This window comes from Varanus komodoensis, unplaced genomic scaffold (assembly GCF_004798865.1).
Source record: "Varanus komodoensis strain SLA01 unplaced genomic scaffold, ASM479886v1 scaffold8, whole genome shotgun sequence".
NCBI lineage: Eukaryota > Metazoa > Chordata > Lepidosauria > Squamata > Varanidae > Varanus > Varanus komodoensis.
Window position 1 is genome coordinate 20,074,224 of NW_025336481.1, and position 19,324 is coordinate 20,093,547.

At 42.0% G+C, this 19,324-nt stretch overlaps 1 protein-coding gene across 1 annotated transcript in view; it reads left to right on the forward strand.

Annotated features, from left to right (window-relative positions):
• The window catches only part of GRIN2B (glutamate ionotropic receptor NMDA type subunit 2B), a 263,568-nt gene that overhangs the window by 38,298 nt on the left and 205,946 nt on the right, over positions 1–19,324 (forward strand). The gene's annotated exons all lie outside the window — the stretch shown is intronic.

The window sequence follows — 19,324 nt, forward strand, 5'->3', positions numbered from 1 at the left end:
AGGCAGAATCAGCCCAAGACTGTCTGAGGTAGACAAAATGATGTACTCTCTTTTATGTACAGAAGCCAACTGGACTGGCAGTTGTCAGTGCTGGTGGTGGGACAATACCTCCACTGTACCTGAAAGCAGCAGGCTGGCTTAGGGAAGTGAAGGGCAAGCCATGTGGTGCACACAGCTCTGTATCCCCTCATCTTGCTAGTGCTCTACAATTGCCAGCGTCTGCTGTTGGAGTTGCCTGTCTCACTCACCTTAGTGATATGGCTGGCTCTGAGGAGAGGTACCGTACCTCTTGTGGCCTTGTGGTTAAAGAGGAGGAGGACTGGCCTCCATGTCAGGTCACTGCTTACTTTGTTGTCTGCCTATTCAGCTTGCTCTGCAGAGCTCAGTGCGAGTCATTGAGGTGGAAGCCAGCTGCATTTGCCTAGCTCTACCTGGAATGGAAAGCTTGAGCCAGCAGAAGTGTGTGGACTGGCCAATACTGATGTGGTTGAACATGTCGTAGAACATGACTTTTACATATGTCCACTGATGGGAGCAAGTGGCTCTCACTGGGTTTGTTCTGGTAGAGTAAGCAGTATTGGTGTGTACAAATGCTTCTTTATTCTGGTTACCGCTTTCATTTGCCTTATTTGCTTGTGGATCTGAAGAAGTAGGCTAGGGAAAGCATTCAAAACTAGAAAACATGTATTGCTAAGCAAGAAACACAGAGTGGGTTTAATGATGACTAGGAATAAGCAAGTGGGCATGATTCATGGAAAATAGAAAGGGATGTAGTTTCTAAGCCTGCCTCATGGACACTTCAGTGGCAGGCAAATAGTCAATAGTCTTCAACAGGTAGTTGTGTGTTCCACAGTGCCTCCCTGGGAGACTTTGTCCTGCTCCTCACTCCTTGCTTCCCTGCCTAATGTCTGACCAGGGGAAGTGTTTCTTCCTTTTAACCTGTAGGCCTTTGTTCCCCTTTCTGTCTTTTTAATGTAAATATTAACAACAGAAAAGCAGTTGGATTGACAGCCCTGACATTTGAAGTCCTTTATTCAGAGGACATGTATGGCATAGGCATACACTTTATTCCTAGGCGGAATATGCCTCTTGTTCTCTTGGTGTCTGCATTGCCCTGTTTATGAGCCTTGGATGGAATCAGGCTGGCAGGGCACTCTTGTCTGTGCTCAGCCTTCCCCATCAGGCTGTTTTCCTGACCAAAACCAACCCCTCTTCCCAAAACTGTTGTACAGGTAGTCCCACGGTTACGAACAAGTTCTTTTCCTGAGAAAACAAACATTTGTCTTTAAGTTGAATTTGTATGTAGGTGGGATCACATATAATCCACCCTTCACATTCACAGGGGTTTGGGGCACAGGACTCTTGTGAAAGTGGAAAAAACACAAATATCCCACCCTCCAACTCCCTAGTGCCGCCTCTTTGCAGCAGGGAGAGATTTCCCTCTTTGGATGGGTGGGGCAAGAAGGTATGCTTTGGATGCCTCCCTTTCTCCCCTTTCGCTTCCTCTCTATGGTGATGCTTGAAGACCCTCCCTCTCTTTCCTGTTGCTTCCTCCCTCTCTATGGTGATGATGACTTTCTGCAGTATTTTTTTTTAATTTAGGCTTTATGGCAGTTTGTTCATAAGTACAAGTTGTTTGTAACTCAGGCATTTGTAACTTTGGGACTGCCTGTGCACTAGATGCTAGATATATCAGATAGGCAGACTTTATGTCTTCCCCTCACCCCAGAAAAAAGCAGCTTCAGGACAGCCGTTTCAGACCTGGTGGGAGGTGATGGAATCCTTTGACTCAGTCAGGATTTGACAGGCAAATCAAGTGGACCATTTGTGGGCTGTCCAGCCCTCCTGCCATCTAGCCCTCTAGGAGCAGGAGTCACCCTGAGGGTGGAGTCAGAAGCTTCTCTGAAAGGAGGAAAGAAGGGAAAGTTTCAGATTGGATTCCACTCTTCATATCGGCAGAAGCTTCTCCCACTTCTCAGGGAGAACAGGACTTTGATTTATACTGTTCTGTCAACCTTTAATAAAAGGACAGTGCTTCTAACATCCCATCTGGGCCTGCTGGAGAGGAACAGAGAGTGCAAGAGACCTTCTCTCAACAACTGCCCCAGTGAAAGGGGCCGAGCATTTCTTCCCACATACCGTAATATTGCAGGTATAGTATTTTCCGAACATAACGCACTGGGTGATTTTGGCTGATCACTGAGTCTTAGCCTAACTTACCTCAGGGTTGTTGTGAGGATAACCTAGAGAAGAAGAGGAGCATGTAAACTGCCTTGGGTTTTTGCAAGAGGGAAAATGGCAGGATATAAATATAATAAAAAATATCAGTTACTTTAATTCAATACCTTGGATGCGTGTGTCTAGGCATTTCACTCTTTGGAACAACACAGGTTGAGGTGTTAATGATAAAACTTTTTGAACACAGAATCATTCTTATACACATGCATAACAGTGGCACTAAGACATTTTGTAGTCTTACAGGCTGCATGAATGGCCATTGCTATGCTTTGAGAATTGTGCAAGGAAAATCTATTTGCTTGCACTCATCAGCTTTAGTTTTGTTTCCCACACTTTTAGATATATACCTAATAATGTAAACTGTGAATGTGATAAATATATGTTTGCAAAGACATTCTTCATATGAATATCTTCATAAGGCAGTCAGGGTTAAATTAGATGAAATGGATGAGATTCAAGATCTGATCCCCCAATGTTTTCTCCCCTGTTCCACTTTAAAACAGCTGTTGGATGGGATTGAATCGTGGCCATGGTATCTGGATTTTGTTTGACTCTTACCTGTTGTGACAATTTCCCACTCTAAATCATACCTCTCCCTGAACTACTATTTTTTTCCACCAGGGAAAACAAGCAGAAACTTGTGTGTGTTTCCCAGCAGGGCAAATTGCTTTGGTCACACACACCCCATACCAGTGCTCCCCTCTACAATCTGGTTTGAGAGTCCTCACAACACACACATGCTTTTGCTTTTCAGAAAAAGAGGTATTGTGCACAGTGATGAAGGGTGGATGCTTTCCTTGTGGAAAAGATATTACTTCCAGGAATGCATTGTTTCACCAAATTAATTAGTAACTTCATGACTCAATGCAACACAAATAACATTGAGCAAATGTCAAATCTAAAACCAAACTTGTAATTTTAAAGGTATCAGATTACTATTCTATGAAGCATACATATATTTTAACTTTTCACTCTAGTTTTCTTCTGTGAAGCTTTCATGAATGCTGTGCCTGGGAAATGATTACCCAGGCCTGTTAAGGATAGGGGAGAGTTTGGTATGAGGGACTGATGTGCCAGGTAAGGGGTAATTCCTGTTCATTCCCTCCCCTGATATTTCCTTCAACAATAGTGGCCTTATCTGCTTGCCTTCAGGTCTGTGACAGGCCAGTTCATTATCAAATTCCCCTATCTGATTATTTAATCATTTACAAAGAAGTCAACCAGGGATGGAGGAACTGGGGAGTTGGCTTATTTCCTTTCTGTGCCCTTCTAGGTACTTAGATCAGCACTAGAATGAACTTGAGAGTCACGGGGGTTCACTGGGCTTTATAGAATTTCTAACACTGCTTTCAGGCTACTTGTCCAGAGTATTTATTCTTGTGTTGGACTGTTGGGGCAGATTAAGGAACCTGTTACTGTACTGCCCAACAAACTGTCCTTTGACTTCCTTGCCAGAGCTGATGGAGGTAGTCTTGGATTTGGTGTTGGGAGCTTGCCAGATAGTTGTTCTGGAGGGTATCAACATCTGCACTGATACTGTTGTATCCTGGGTGGTCCAGGACTTCTTGGCTGCCATGACTACCGTAGAATTGTCCTAAGAGGCCATCAGCCCAGTACACTGAGCAGGTAACACTGTTGATGTTGGTTTTCTTGGCTGGGCAGGGCAACAATGATCTAAATATGGGAAAATTCATAATTAATCCTTTGCATGCTCAAATCACTTTCTGTTGAGGTTTAAGTGTGCAGCGGCTGTTCCCCACTACAAGGATGGGGGACCTATTAGAATGGTCAGCTTTTCAGAGGTTAATGGATTCTGAAAGATTTGAGAGGGCTCTGGAGGATTTTTCTGGCTGGTATGGTCGGGCACACCTGTCATATGTGTGGTTGCCCTACAACAGATGTGGCGAACCTCTATCTTGCAGGTTGAATATGGCCTGTGGGGTTCTCCCTCTAGTCTGCAGCTTCTTGCTTAGGTTCTGTTTACTTTCCTAGCAGAGAATTGTCTTATCTCCAATTAGCAGCTGGTTTAAGAGCCTTTCCTTGCTGGGATTGGAAAGGCAAACCAGGGAAGAAACTGCTGAGTAATTAAGTCCTGTTTACTTCTGAAGATTGTCCTGCTTATTTGTGAGTAGACATGTTGTACATGCTTATGTATGATCAGACTTTCAGAGGCTTGGTATTTGGGGTACTATTTGGAAGTGTTGCTGAGTGATCCATTACTTTGGAATAGGCTTACAGTTGGGGAGAATCACATTTTGACCTCTTGCACAGATAGAATGCAATCTCTAAAATCTTTTCCAGATTGGAATTTAGTCCCTAGACTGAAACAGGTTCCCCAGCTGAGTAATGCACTGACCCAGATGGTTGGCCTGTTCACTACCAAACACTGCACTAAGTGCAACCTATTCGGCTCCTGAGCCAAGCACTAGTAAGCTGACTGGGAGAAGGCTGGGATGCAAGTGGAGAAGGTCTAGTGACAGTTCCAAACAGGCACAAGTGAGCGTTCATTGTTGCATCTGCTTTGTGGTGGTGAGGATGAGAAAGAAACTCCCCACCCCATGACTCCTTTTGTGCCCTCACCATGCCAGCTCCTGCAGCTCTTTTGTGTGATGCAGGATCTTTTGCAATCTGACTCATTGTGACATGTTCGTGAGATTCTTTGGACACAAAATTGCTCATATCTGCTGTGATCTGGATACCACAGTTGATGTAAATATATAATTGGATTGTTTTGTCAAATAATTTTCAGTTTCTAAAGAGTGAGAAGTCTGGCCACTTATTTGTATGCTTGCCTGTTGCTCTTCTTGACTTACTAAACCTAGCAGGGAAAGATTAGCTATGTGCATCCTGCTGGTGGGAACTCATTCATTAACAAAGGAAGAGGTCTCAGACTCCATACAAAAAGTGCTGCTGTTACTGCTGTTCCTGGATTTGGCCCTTGAGGTTCCCCAGTCCTATTGTAAGCCATGCAGATAACTTTTTTACAGGGTACCTTATCAGTAGCAGATATAATCACTGAAAATAGGTGCACAGGTTTTCAAATATGGTATGGAGAAGTCATGTTTTAAAAGATTTATATTTGTTTTATATTGTAAAATTATTCCCACCATTGGATTTGTTTGAATCTAAAATGTAAACCACACATAGGCTATATTTTATATACACAAACCTGAAAATAAGTTCCACAGAATAGAGGGACCACATTTGTACAAATGCTAAATAAAGTCAGAGAGGAGACCAACCTGGCTGAACCACTGGCTAGAGAAGGAGCAGTTTCTAGACACTTGTTTATAACCTTTTCACCAGAAATGTTCTTCAGCTCCAACTGAGAGTTGTCCTTTGACTGTAGAAGTCAGAAGAAAAAACACCTGGCTAAATCCATTGGCTGCAAGAATCAGAAGCATCTGTTGCTTTTCAAGAAGTAACACTAGTAAGGGGAGTGCAGACTGGTCCAGCATGCATTTGAATGCTAGTCTATCACTAATTCAAGGGATGTATGAGGATTTTGTTTCAGTCCTCTAATAATTAAAAAAAAAGAGTGAGCAAACAGAGCCCTGAAGCTCAGTTTGCCTTGCTCACATTTGTGTTTGTAACTCTGCATATAGGTGGGAGTGCTTAACAAAAATTGGAAAAGTGTCTGGACAAGGATAACTTGGCCACAGTGATACAGGTGCTTATAAGCTCAGTATTGGATTACTGTAATACCCCTATGTGGGGCATCCCTTAAGGGTACTCCAGAAGCTAGGGTTTGTGCAGAATGCAGCAGTTCAGTTGCTGTTAGGAACCACCCCTCTTCATCATGCAACTTTCTTGCTTAAGGAACTGTACTGGCTGTTTGATTCCAGGCTAGGTTTAAAGTTCTGGTGCTAAACTGCAAAACCTTAAACAACTTGGGACCAGGATATCTGAGAGAGCACTTTCACCCTTAACAACATGCCCAGTCACTGAAGTCATCGGAGGACATTGTTCGGGTAGTTGTACATTGCCTGACTGGAGGATGCAGTAAAAAGCCTTCATTGCTGCAGAACTCCCTGCTTCTGGAGGTCAGGCAGCTCTAACCCTCTGCTGTTTTTGGTGCCTGCTGAAAACATGTCTGTTTCAGGAATCCTTCTTTGCTGACCAGCTGCAATTTTAATGTTACCCTGTTTTTAATACAGTGTTTGCATTTTATCTTTTCATTGTTCACTGCTCTGGGATCTGGATATGGTGAACAGATGTAAGTAAGTAAGTAAGTAAGTAAGTAAGTAAATAAATAAATAAATAAAAGCATCCCATCTAAAAGAGGACCAAGTCAAGAAAATTTGAAGTTTTCTTCCAAAACCAATGGGGAAATGTAGCCTCCAAAATGTCTGTGAGAGAAAGAGACCAAGAAAGAAAAGTGTGGATGTACATCTTTGTACGTGTCTGAAGGCAGGCAGAAGGAAGTTAGTAAAGTAGCTACATTGTGGAGAGAGATGACTGGAGTGGAGAGCATAAATATACTTGACAGGCAGCTCAATTTTTCTCTGGAGAAAAGGAAAAGTGGGGTGCCTGCTCCCCCTGTAAAGGAAGGCAGCAGCACCCAGCTGAATCTGCTGCTTTATCTAAGTCCATTTAGAATATTCTGTGTCCTTTTTTTAAAGTGTATCAGTAATTGGCCATGCTGACTTTGTGTGCCTAACGAGGACATTGCTGTGTACTACAGGAAAGGCCAAGAAATGCCACCCTGTTCTCTTGAATTTGACTGCGTTCTCCAGCTGTATGCAAAAGAAGTCTTGGGAAGGATGGTGGGGGTTGCTTTATCATGTTATTGCATGGACAACATGGTGTGCAGCACACATAACCACCATACACTGATGTGCTAGTGAGCCAGTGTGGTATAGAGGTTTGCTGATGAACTGGGGCCTCAAGGACATCTAGCTTCTAGTTGCCACTCAGCCATGAAGCCCACTGGGTGGCTTTGGGCCAGTCATTCATTCTCAGCCTAATCCATATCATCAGTTGGTTGTTGTTGTGAGGATAAAATGGAACTATGTAAGCCAATATTAACAACAATACACAGCAAGAGGCACCTTTCATGTATGCCAATATGCTCTCTGATAGGGTCACAACAGAAAGAACATAGTCACTCTGCTTCTTATCCTGGGAAAGGTTACTGCTATTTTTAAGGGTTCCACATTTTCCTTTTTGTGACACAATGGAAACAGACACTGTTGTGAATACAGAGTCTCCTTCAAGAGAGGGGAAATGGGGTCATATTCAAACTGGGGGGCTGCCCTGTGTCCCCAGCCTGCTCCTGCTGATATAACAGCACCAGCTCTCTGAACTGTGAAGAATAGCGATGAACTCCATTTACTGGCTATTAGTGCAGATAGTTTTGGTCATTAGACATGTCTAAGATATTAATATTTTCAACTCATCTGACTATGTATATGCATGAAAATGAGCCGTCTTTTCATTCTTTTGGTGGCTCAGTTTATCCCTCACTGCAAGTGGTGCCCTGCCCATATGAAAGAGGGCAGGGTGGTGCTCAGATATATTGTGTCTTCTGCTTAAACCTCAAAGTTCCTCTTCCCTCAATAGAAAAGAGAGACTCCCAACTTTGAACTGAACTCATGACAAACTACTGCAAACCATTTTTCTGCCTGATTTAGGGATGGGGTCCCTTGTTGCTGTGTTGATCAAGCATCCATTCCTTGCATCAGCAACCCCTTCTGTCTTCCCCAGTTTGGCTGCTGTATGGGGCTTTGTGTTGAGCCTCAGTTTTTCTGTCTTTTGTGTGGGAGGGATTTTCTTCCTCACTTTTCTGAAGAGACCTTTGAAGCCTAGGCTTTCATCAATCTCATCATCATTGTTGCATGTTTATCCTGCCCTTCCTCCAAGCAGCTCAAGGTTGGCACACATGGTGCCGTTTCACAACTTTGTGAAGTTGTTTATGGTGAGAAACAGTGATTGGCCCAAGCTCACCCAGTTTGCTTTTGTCTGAATGAGTATATCCATCTAGGTAGAGCCATCAGTCTATCTACTGTTAACCATGACACTGTTCTCTCATTCAAATAATATTATTGGGCCTGTTGATGTCACTTTCATTAGTCGCTCCCATGATGTTGCTCCCATGCTTTCCCACTGCTGCTTCTGTCATTTCCTTTGTCAAAAACATATGTTAAAGAGGGAAAGGTGGAATAGCTGTACAATGTAGGGAATCCTTGTTCTGGAAGGACACTGGTTCTCTGCTCTATTACTTACCATTACAAATAGTCTCCCACAATCAATTTCTAGCAAAACAACCAAGAGCCTTGTGGTGCCTTAAAGACTGTCAAAGGCATTGTTGCACAAGCGTTTGTGGGCTAGAGTACACTTTTGATGAAGTGGGCTCTAGTTCATGAAAATGTATGCCTTAATAGCATGTTAGTTTTTAAGGTACCACAGATGGTTCACCCTTTTCTACTACTGTTACAAAAGCAATAACAGACACAATGAAGGGCAATGCTCAGCACAGTGACATTGTGTTGAATGCTGTCTTATGCTACATATTACTAGAAAAGGAAAAGGAAGTACACAGAGAGCAGCATGTATCATGTTCTTATACTGCCATATCCTTTCCCCATCTTGATTGAAATGGCAGTTGTTGTAGATGAAGCCTGCAGAGCTGGGGCTGATTCATCCCCTTCTCCCCTAACCACTGAAAGAAGGAGCAACTGTACATTGCTTCATACATACCCAGCGACATAGGCCCTGGCACACAAAGGTAGTCCCATTTTGGTCCTGTAAGACAAAACACAGGAAAATGTGGGCTTTCCAAGTTGCTGTCTCTCATTATTTATATGCCAGTGCTGGACAGTGTCACAGTGACCTGCTGTCTCAGTTAATGGCTTTTGTGTGTATGTTAAATTTGCTTCAGCAGGTCAGCTTATAAGTGCCAGCTAATATAACCCAGGCAGGACTAGCCTCATCCTTAATGGTTTGGCACTTATTTTAATTCTCTCTGGCTTGTCATCTTAAAGAGCAAATGAAACTAGCTTATGAGAAAAGGTTAAGAGAACTAATCATCTTTGTGTTAGCCAAAAGATGGTTGTCTGTGCATTGATATGGCAGTATATTTAAAGCCAGAGTCAACATATGATGGAAGGAATTGTTTAGGCTAATTTACAGGAGCATAATTAATATAATGGGATCATTCTGAAAGCCAGAATTTTTTTAGTGTGAATATCACACAACAGTTCCTAAGGGTGTGCTTTATTAGAACATGGGATAATCTCCTAATGGCAGGAGCCCCCACTGCTTGAGTCATTTTCAACTGTATAAATAGGGAATATTCTACAGAGAACAATCCTGAAATGACCAGGGGAAAAATGAGATTATCAAATGGAGGCATTTCATTTATAATTTCTGTGACACAAGCAGTTCTGTTCAAGTCAAATCCCTGGAAGCTGCTGCCAAAGTATCTATTTTCCTATGTGTAAATTATGTACATGAGGTAGGTTTGAAAGGAAGGATTAGCTCTGGTTCTTTCTATCTAAATTATCCATGAGAAAATATATACTCCTCTTAGCATTTATGTTCATGGATGTGTGTGTATAGCAGTGAAAAGGGAAGGGAAATCAAGAATCTAGAGATAATATGATATTTAGCCATTTTTAGGGGGTGTGGTGAATACTGTCTGATGACTTTTGATGCTGTTGGGCTGCAATGCTAAATGAAGAGCCAGAGGCATTTCACTATCTAGGACTCACAGGACTTGGACATGGTGGTAGCATGGACTGGCCATGCTTTTTTACAACAGGGATGGGCAGCATCTGGCCCTCCTGATCTTTTAGCCTGTATCTTTCATTCTCCCTATCCAGCATAGCCAATCATAAGAAATAATGGGAGTTGAAGGCCAAAGCAATGAGAGAGCCTCAAGTTGCCCACCTCTGATTTACAGAAACTGCTGCTATGCAACAGACAACTAGGGTCACATTGAATGGCACAATTTCTACTAATTTATTTATCCCATATATTTATTTCAGCACATGTATGCCACCCTTCTGGGTGAAGCCCTCGCAAGGTGGATCAGTTCAACCCATTCCTTAGAAAATCATTGCCTAAATATATAAATACAGCACTAGATTAAAACAATACAAAACCTAAGCTACCAATGCAGAGTTTTAGGTTCTTCTTTGTGGAGTAAAGGCTAATGAGTAACTGATGCAAGAACAGGACCACGCTTGTATCCAAGGGGGTGCACACAATGTGGATAGTGCAGTAGCAGATAGCTTGCTAGTTTTTAAGCAGCAGCAGCAGCATCAAACACCATTCCTCATTGCAACATTTAGTAGCCTGAGATGGTAGTAGATAGAGAAATTCTAAGATTGGCTAGGGGTGAGAATGGCTACAGGATATAGTTAGGTTTGGAGGGTTTTGTCAAGGCAGAGGACTATAGCGTGACATGTAGACAAGGAAGAAGAACTAGACTTATTTGAATATGTGCCTCAGATTCCTCCCTGCCTACTTGCAAAGTATAATTTTGCTGTAGTTTCGCAGTGACAGCTACATTAGCCCTCCTCACTTTGTTATAAAGGGTGAACAGAATCCTCTTAGTTAGGAGAAGGAGAGCAAATTCCTTGCAGGCCTAGCCAGTGAAAAGGATAACATGACCAGTCATAATCCACAGAGGAGAGCTGAAATCTTGTTTCCTCTCTCAATATCCTTGATGTAGCTATCTTTTTGAAAATTAGGCCACTGTTTAATTGTTGCTTGCCTTGCTCTTTTCAGCAGAATCAGAACCTTCCACTGCTATCCATCTTTCTTTCTTCTCCTTCTTCTTGCTTTGTTCTCTTCAGGAGACTCACATCCAGAGAGCATCTCTGCATGTTTGAGAGCCTCTTAATATGATAAATGTGGTACTTGGGTTCCATACCCATCAATTATTTTTTCTACATGCATGTATGGGCAGTGATCCAATCCTTCTAGCTTGAGGGGATTTCAAATGAAAATGCAGCGATATGTACATGTGTGCAACTTCATATGTATTTTGTATATTGCTAGTTTAGCTCAAGCACAAAAGTTATCTTTAGATCACAAAACATCAAACATCAACTGTCACTCACTCTGTTGTTCCTAAGCAAGTTCTAGAGAAATGTGATGGAATGATGCAGCCAGTAAAATGAGGTGTGAGCCAGAAGGCCAATGTTTTACTCTTGGAACTCTGAGCTATCAGTAGATCTGAGACCAACCTAATCTTGAGTCACTTTGGATCTAGCTTCAAAACAGAGCCATATTTTGTTGCCTGAACCTTTTGGTAATTATAGGATTATTTACTTCAGGAGGTAAGAGAGAGAGAGAGCTTGCAAAACATTCAATGTAGAGCAGTCAGAATCTCACTAGGATGATCAGAACAACTGCTCAGTGGCTGTGGGCTGGGTCCAAATGGAATTATACCCTAAGAAAGAAATTAAAAACAAGCAAACATACGGCTAAAAATTCAGCAGAGAAAACTCAATAGAACAAGGCTAGAACCAAATATTTCAGCTGATGCTTTTGACTGAACCAGCTCTGCAGTCTCAGGATGTCAAGCAGCTGGACTCAGTAGCTTGTTCCCCTACCAATAAAGCTGGTCTAATTAAAGACTTCATATGACACATTCCTGGTTGCTTTGAGCTTTGTGGATTTTTGCCAAGCTTTCATCTGCACCGTTAGGGAAAATTAAGGTAGGGAAGAAGGAATATTACATTTAAAAATGACTTAAAAGTAGCCAAATTATTCCAAGCTCATGTTAAAATTGAGGAACAGCTTGTGGAGAAATGTGCCTTAGTCCTCTGCAATGAATCCCCTTAATTTTTTCTCAGAAGAGATCTTGCCCCTGCCACACCATGTGTCAGCTTTGCTTACTTGCTTAGAGATGTCAGTAGCCTGTGCTGCACTGGCTCCTTACTGACAGTGTATTGTTATTCTTTATTATTATTAGTTTCACTTATCAGTGCCCAAAGTGAATGTGGCATTTCACAGACAAATAAAATATGTCAGGGGCTTACCCTGAATAGCCTTCTCTTGAAATGAAACATTAAACTCTACATGGATGGCACTGTCTTTTTGCATCACTGTTTGCGCAGAGCCCATCACTGGGAGGTGGGGGAAGAGAGGCCAATTCGGGCTGGGTCTATATATGACGGAGAAGATTCTGACAATAAAGTATTATTTTAAAATGGATTGTTTGGCACAAGGCCTAGCTTGCCGATGGGCAAAACAGACAGGAAAGAGCAAAAATGAGAGTGATTCTCAGACTTTAGCATTTAAATGAAAGAGCAGAGAGATTCACTTGGGATCCAAGATCATGGCTTTCCCAGCCAATGAGAACTTGGATCCTATCTCTCCAGCATAACTCTAGCCCCCGTTTCTGAAAGCAACTCTGGCACTTCATGCGCAAGCTCCTCTTGCCTATTTTTCTCAGCCCATGCCCATGTCATTATACAGCACCTTGTACTAGCACACACCAGCACCCTCACTTCCCTACCCAATGAAGTCTGCATCATATGGAAATCCTAGGTGTCTAGAAGAAGCAAAAATAGACTTCTTGCCAATGGTAGATCTGAATACCAAAGCCCAGAACTTAAGAGCTTTAGATGCAAGAACTTTTGGTGCTCATTGGGTGGCCTGTGGGGTAATGTGCAAGAGTGTGTCGTTATCCTCTTGCCCTTGGAGGAAAAGAATTAGTATCAAGAGCACCTTTTTGGTACAGTTCACTTACTGGAACCACATCTAGCTCTTGCTCCCCTCCCCACATACACAGCACAGAGAGAGAGAGAGAGAGCAGCCCCCTTCAAATCCACCTATTTCTCAGTTAATGCTAGGAGAATTAGTGGGGAGGTAATGCAGTGCCCAGGATGCAATGTACCCATGGCCCATCAAGTACCCAGAGCTCCTTCATCCGCCAACTGTGTTTCTGGCAATACTACATGTCGTTAGTAATGTGGTGGTGCAGGTTTATTGATTATTACCATGGAAATAGCCTTTGCAAAACTACAGTGTTAAAGTTCTTATAGTGTTTTGGGTTGTTAGTGCTTGTATCCCAGCTAAATTGCAACCTCAGTAATTCTACTTACCTGAATTCCCCTGCAGATTCAATTGAAGAAAATATTTTTCATTTCTTTTTCTGACAGAAGTGTAAAGTCATTTTGGAATGTTCCATTGCTGTGTTAAACCCTTGTTGCCTTCCACTGTGCAGAAAACTGCATTTTAAGAAGGGGAGGGACTCAATTTTATGGGAGAGGAATAGTGAAAAATAAACATTCGGTATGAATTGGTACCATTGCTTCTCTCTGAATAGAGCTCTTTTGCATAAAGAGAAACTGTTACTCAGATATTTGCACAAACTGAATGTACTATAGTATGGCTTGCAAGCCAATCTAAGAATCTGCATTTCATCTTACCAGTTAGATTTTTGAGTTTGATTGGTGTGGCTGTGCAAGTATCACTGGGCCATATTCAAAGTCCCGCCCCACCCCCCATTTTTAAAGATATTCACATTTAATTCTACATGGATCTTTCACACATGATGAAGCATATCTGCACATTGCACTTGGGTCTGTTCATCCAGATTCAACAAATACAGTGAGACACTTTGTGAAAAGAGACTGCTCACCCAAAGAGTTACCTCACTTGTTCTTGTCTGCTCTTGGCACAATACTTTTTCTTAGCAGAATATTTTTTATCATAACCTTTTGAATAATACGATTGCAATATCAGCCAAACAAAAATTAAAAAGGGAATGTTAAAGGAGGAAAGGGTGACATACTTGAAAGTTTCTCATCCTTTTCCTCTCTGCTGCATCACATGCTTCCCTGCGGCTATGTTACACCCCTCCCTCCTGCCACTGCCTCTGCCTCGTACCCGGTTCTGCCCTGCTGTCTCGCACCCCAACTTCTGCAGCTCCGTTGCACCCTTTCCTTTACCACGCACCACACCCGTCCCCTCCTGCCATGTCACAAAAACCCTTCCCCTACTGCTGCCACTACATCACTCCCCTTCCCACAGCCACTTCTTCTGGTCTTGTGGTTTACAATAGAGCCAGTGGAGCAGTGGAAACAGTAAAGGAGGGTGCACTGAGGGAAGCAGGGGAGGAGTGGTCAGCTGCCTTTGCACTGTGGCAAATGCAGTAGTGGGAGAGCAGCTAGTGGAGCCCTGTGGGGTCCTTGCCGGAGGCAGCAGGTAGATGGGGGAGAGTGGCACCGCACATGTCCCTGTTGCTCCCCGTCTCCTGCCTCTTGCGGGTGCAGAGTGGGAGATGGCAAACCAGTTGTTTTAGAGCAGTTAAAGGTGCAGAAAGTGGTGACTAAAATGGTCAGGGAGTTGGAGCAACTTGCCTATGTGGAAAGGGTACATTCTTCACACATATGGGCTCTGTCTGTCCCTTTATGGAGCTGGTTATCAGGAAGATTTAGTAGCTTAGAGTCCTTTGGTGAGTGAAGATAAAAGTGACCCCCACCCCCAACTGTCCCTTTCCTTCCCCATACTACTTCAGTGCCTCAGGATGTTCTTTCTCTCTTCTTTAAAGCATGAGTGTTTTTTCTTCTTTATAATTCTTTTTCAAAATATGCAAGTGTGTTTCTCCGTAAATCTGTTTCTTCTCCCTCATGTGGTTTTCATTTCACAAACCGTTCCCTTGCCTTGCTAGCACCACAACATCTTTTGCCATTAAAAAAGAAACCGTCTTTGTGATCCTGCACTATTCCAACTTCACTTTGCCATTTAAATAAAGGGAGGTGTGTGTGTGTGTGTGTGTGTGTGTGGTGATAAGGACATAAGAGACATTATACAATTATGCATCCTCAGGATCTGGTGATGCTCACTAACTTAGATGGGTTTAAAAAGGAAGGTTATTTATTTATTTATTAAAACATTTATATGCCATCCTTTGCCGCAGCCTCAGGATGACTTATAAAAATAGGGCTAGTCATAGTGGTTACATGCAGGAACAGAGCAGCATTCTGCTTAGAACTATTCTATATGAAGCTGCTAATTTGCTGTATCATTATTTACTTTGGGTTCTGTTATGGAATTATACTTTTCCTTTCTTGCTTTTCCACTATATAATCTCTAGGTGGCATTGTGCTGTAGCAGAATACTGCAATTGCAGAAGGAGGCAAATAAATTTGTTTCAGAAATGATACTTCAGTTTACCCTCTTTAAATCCCCTTATAGAAATGGTATTTAAAAACAGAAGCAAAATTGCAGGGTCACAACATCATCTAAAAACACCCAAACAATTATGAACATGGAATGATTATACAATAAATGCCTCATGCAAAAAAACTCATCCTTCAATGAAATACCAACCAGTTTGGGATTTGGCCAAATATGTTGCATGACCATAGCTTTCCCCCTTCTTGCTCCCTTCTTTTTATCAGCTCTCTTGCAAACAATAGCAACTAAACTCAGGCTTTCCTAATCTGCTGCCCACAATCCACGTAGACAAACAGAGCAGGAAGAAGAAAGAAAAGAAGGAGGGAAATTCATCCCCTTTCTGCTGCTTCAGGTGGTGGGATATATGAGCAGGGGCTCTTTCACATTAAGCATTTACTGGAGTTCATTTGATTCAGTTACTTTTTACAAGGCATCTACAGGATGTCAAGATCAAATTACTGTTATCCTGTGTTTTCCTTGTGTTCTTCCATCTCTTTTTAGACCACAGATAATCTGACCATTTGGGGGGTAGGAGAAGAATAGATGAGTATTTCAGTCTCTACAGCTGCAGATTATTTTAGTGTTAACCTTCCATCATTTGAAAATGTGTGATTTAGCTTTCTGGGTCAGCACCGTTATATTCTGGTACACTCTGGTACATTTATACCAGCATAAATGTTAGTTATGTGGTATCTGATGGTCATTTGGGCACTATATCAGCAAGATGCCTTATTAGTTTTCTTTGGCACCATTTTAGGAATGTTTTGTTGTTGTTTAAATTCATCTTTTAATTTGTGCTAAAGTGCTTTGCTTTAAAAATCATTCAGCAGTTGAATGAAAAAGATACATTCATACAAGCCACATTTTATTTCATATTGAAACCATCTACTCCTATATATACCTACCCACTTCCTAAGGTCAGCCCAGGAGGTCCTTCTGTGAGAGCTACTGCTCCTGGAGGTGAGAGGGGTGGCAAATAGGCAAAGGGCCTTTTCTATTGCTGCTGCCTCTCTCTGGAACTTCCTCTCTAGAGAAATTCACCCGGCACCTTTATTTTCATGTCAGCACCATGTGCAGACATACCTTTTTAAAATAAAATTGATACTTAGCCCTTGTGAATGCTGGTAGCCTTTTTATATATGTTTACTGTTTGTTGCATTGAAGTTTTTTCTGTTTTAATAGGTTGTGATATGTTGTTACTTGTAAGCCACCTAGGAAGGCCTTTGGCAGTTATAGGCAGCATATAAATATGCAAATAAATAAATATTTTTTTCCAAAATGATAGCACACTGAAGTTTTGGTCAGTGCCATTTTGGCACCATCTTATTTCCTCCCTGGATCTTTAATCAGGACTAAAATGTTTGGGGTGCAATTCTATGTGATGGGAAGAGTGACAGAGGTGATTTTTCTTTATCTGCCTTCCTTTTTAAATTTCCCACCTAAAAGGTTCTCTGAGTATGTCTAGAGAGGTGATACTACAGGGGGTAAGGCTTGGGCTGGAAGGGGCACAGGATATTGTGGATTCTGGCCTCTCCTCTCCCTTGCTTCCCTACTTACTGCAGTACCCTTTCTTGACCCTTGGAGGTCAACCAAGTTCACTTTTCTGCCATGGTTTTTTTCTGTGGCAATGACAAGGGTGCAGGGAGGGATTGGGACACAGTCCCCTTTGTGAAGTCATAGGAATGTCTACAGCTTTGGAAGGAGATTCTAACATACCCTTTGGTCCCTTCAGTGCTCTCTCAGGGACCACAGATTTGCTCTGTGAAACACTTTTTAAAAAGCTATTTTTACTACTACTACTACTGTTTGCTGGTTTACAAAACAGTGGGGTCAGAGGATCCATTCTTTCCCTTCACACACAACTAAATCATGAACGCTAGGTTGATGGCACAGCCGGGTGCATAAAGTTTGCAAAATGCCATACTTCTGAAAGTGTAGCCTGCAGCTGCAATTTTGCATGCAGTTTTTAGTGAAACAGAACAGTTGTGTAAGTCTTGGAATCCCAGTTTGAAAAGCAGCGCATACTCTATGAGCATGCTTGCATGTCCAGCAATAGACCATGTGCCAGTCTGGCCTGGGACTGGGGCACACAGAGCTCACTCATTCTGTGGACTGCTATACATGTGTACTGGGTTGGGGAGAGAAGATGGTGCCTCTCCTTGGCCCAAAGGAATTCTTCCCTGCCTGTGGTTTGCTGGCTTCATGTTGATAACTCTTGGGACTTATTCTTTTACTTTTAATAGCATTAACTCATATCTTTGAGTTAAATAACTTAAACTGCTGGATAGTTTTGTGCTGTTTCATATTGCTATTCTCATCCCCATCACTTATTGTACACTTGTTAGGCCTTTACAAGTCACGACATTTCTGAGTACAGGTCTTGTTGCCTGTATAGTTCCTGGTCCAGCAGAATCTACTTTACCAAATGCTTCAATGTAGTTACAATAGAAAGGGGTTACTGTCAAAGTTATTATCTGCTTTGCAGCTAGCTAGAGCATAACCAGATGGAATACACTGAAAATGCTCAGAGGGATCACGGTGAAGAACAAAAAGAAATACTGGAGTATAGGAAGAAAGGGCATGTGCAGAGTGCATCAATGTTTCAATCAGTTGTTGAAATATTGAAGACTGCATTTTCCTTGTAAAAGAATATAATTTGCTGACATGTAATTAGAGAAAAATAAACCAGTTAGAATGAAGTTAGTGATTCATTCTGCTAAATTCTCACTCTTTCTTTGTTCAGAGCAGTTAAAATCAATGGATATTTCATATGCTCATTCTTTTCAGCCTTAAGTGGATTTGGATCCCTTTATGAATCGTAATTATGTCTTTGCTTAGTTTTTGCTTTTAATGATAGAACAGCATGTCCTATCCTGAATGCAACATATTGGAGGTGATGGTGAGGATGTGTGTGTGCTTGCATGTGTAAGAGAGTGCAAAAGAGATTTCAGTACCACTGACACTACAGCATAGCTATACAAGTATAAATGCTAGTTATATGGTATCTCCCAGTCATTTGAGCTTAATATCAGCAAGATACCTTATTCGTTTTATTCACAGCAAATGGAAGAAGCCCTTCACCTCTAACGGGTTGGAAATGACTTCACTAGTTAGAGTTTGCATCCAGGGCAGTCAGGGCATCAGTGATTTGTTGCTGTGGTTACTGTTATTTAACTGGAACACAGTGATGAGACTTAGCAGCAGATCATCAAACTTAGACAAGTTGACCCTGAATTTTTTCATTTTGTTTGGTCCTGGCACAGCAGAAAGGCACAGGCAGGCTTTAGTGTAATTGCAGCACTGAGAACGTTCCATTAGTCAGTGGACATGGAATGATAGAACAGGCTGGATCATTCAGTTTTTCATAGTAATTGATTAACAGGGACTTGAGGTTTGAACATAATACTAGATACACAGATCCATCTGTTTTTGCTGATGCAGACTGCCACTGGACCTGTGGGGCAAATCTTGCTGCTATGATTTTCAGACTGGGAAGACAATGATAGCAACATGTATCTTACTGAGGTACTGTGAGGATTAATTAGTTGCTGCTTGTAAAATGCTTTGCAGATGAAAAGGGCTCAATGTTATTAAAACAAGGCACACTAAAGTATCCTGTAGGGAGTCATCTGGCACTAGCAGGGTTGCACTGATGACCTCATAGGTCTTCATCATCACTTCAGTGCTCAGAAAAGAAACCTGCACTCCCAGGGAGTGAATTCTGTCAGCAATTCTATCAGCTTGAAAGCTTCTGATCTTCAGGCTTTAGAACAAAGATAATCAGCAAAAGATGTTAGGAAGGCAGATAAGCTGCACAACGGGTCATGCAGCCTGTTGATTGTTCTCCTTCAAATAAAATTAGTATTGGCAAAAAAAAAAAAAAAGTTTTCACTACCAGTTTTACAAGCTGAAGTCTTGCATTTATCTCCAAAAGGAATACAACTTG